Genomic DNA, 1,476 nt, shown 5'->3' with positions numbered 1-1,476 from the left:
CTTTTTTGCATCTTCCGCCGAAAGGCCAGCAGCCTCAGAAATGCCACTTCTTTCCCCTTGACAGAACAACAAAAAGAGAAGTACAACGCGTGCTGCCATTGCTTTTATTCACTGACCAGTTTGTCTCAAGGAATGTCCGAGGATCAGCTGATCAGACGTTGCTTTTTCATGACGGTTTATTACCGCGGCTCGTCCCTCGGTTTCTCCTCTCCTCTCCCCGGAATGCGTCTTCATTTCGTTTCTCACACTTTCCACGCAGCGCACATGCTGCACAGGATCACCTAAGAGGAAACATAATTAGTGGGATCTTGACTGCATTCATTAATGTGGGTAACAAGTGCTTCAAGATACATGAGTGAAAAGATACAAACAAGCTGACGTCTTGCTCATTATCTAGCAAAGTGGAGGTTATTTTAAGACGAGTTTCTCCATGAATGTTTCTTTGCTGTTTGTGAACAGCTTTGTTTGCTCATCTGAGGTCTCGGCCAGCTGCTGTAAAAATAGCTGCGAGTTTTAACTCAGGATGATGCAAGAAGAAAGCTCGTAAAAAGGAGAGTTACTTTGTGCTATTGAGGGTGAATCCGGTTGTTGATCACGCTCTCGGAGAGAAGTGGGGTCTTTAAAATTTTCAATTAATTTAGAGCCCGAGGACCTGGCGATGAGGTGGTGCTCAGGTGCTTTACAGCGCCTTGTCACACACAATTGCCTGAACAGCAGATGATTGATGTCATCCCTAATGATGGTCTCCCTATGCCTCAGTACCCAATAGTGAAAGAAGTTCCCCTTAAGAGATTAATTAGACTCATAAATAACATAATCGATGACTTGTCCTCATTTCCCAAAAGTTTAATGATCTTCAGTTCATCAGTATTTGAGACAGACACTGATCTATGAAACCTGACGCAGTGGAAAGTGTCGGCGACAGGATACAACCGAACTGTGTGATTGCAGTTTTTTTCTCCCTTTCGTGTCCCCTTTGCATCCATCACTCTGCTTCACTGATTTCCTGCAATGAATGGAACATTTTTTGACATCTACTTTCACCTTCATGCACATATGAAGGCATGCATTACCATCTCCACAGAGCAACAGAGCATGAGTCACATATGCACAGAGAGACGGGGTTTTCAAACATATTCGATCAAGATTTTATCAACGCATTTTCCTTTGTTTCAACTCTAAAAAGAATTCCTATATTTTGCCCAAATTTGGCAAAGGGACATGAGATGTAGCGCTGCTCATACAGACAAACCTAAATCCTCTGCTCTGCTCTATCTTATGAATGTCCAGATAAGCACGTGCTTTGATTAATTTAGAGGCAGAGATTGTGCCTGTAGAAATTCAGAAGCCCTTGACGGCTCTGTGCAGTACAGTAGAATATGAGCCATGACATTCTATGATGCATAAAAACTGATATGCTCCATATGAAAGGAAAGACAGATAAAAATTAAACCAAAGCACTTATCCCCCCCCCCC

The sequence above is a fragment of the Odontesthes bonariensis genome, chromosome 15 (genome assembly GCF_027942865.1).
Source record: "Odontesthes bonariensis isolate fOdoBon6 chromosome 15, fOdoBon6.hap1, whole genome shotgun sequence".
Lineage (NCBI taxonomy): Eukaryota > Metazoa > Chordata > Actinopteri > Atheriniformes > Atherinopsidae > Odontesthes > Odontesthes bonariensis.
This window is presented reverse-complemented; position numbering follows the sequence as displayed.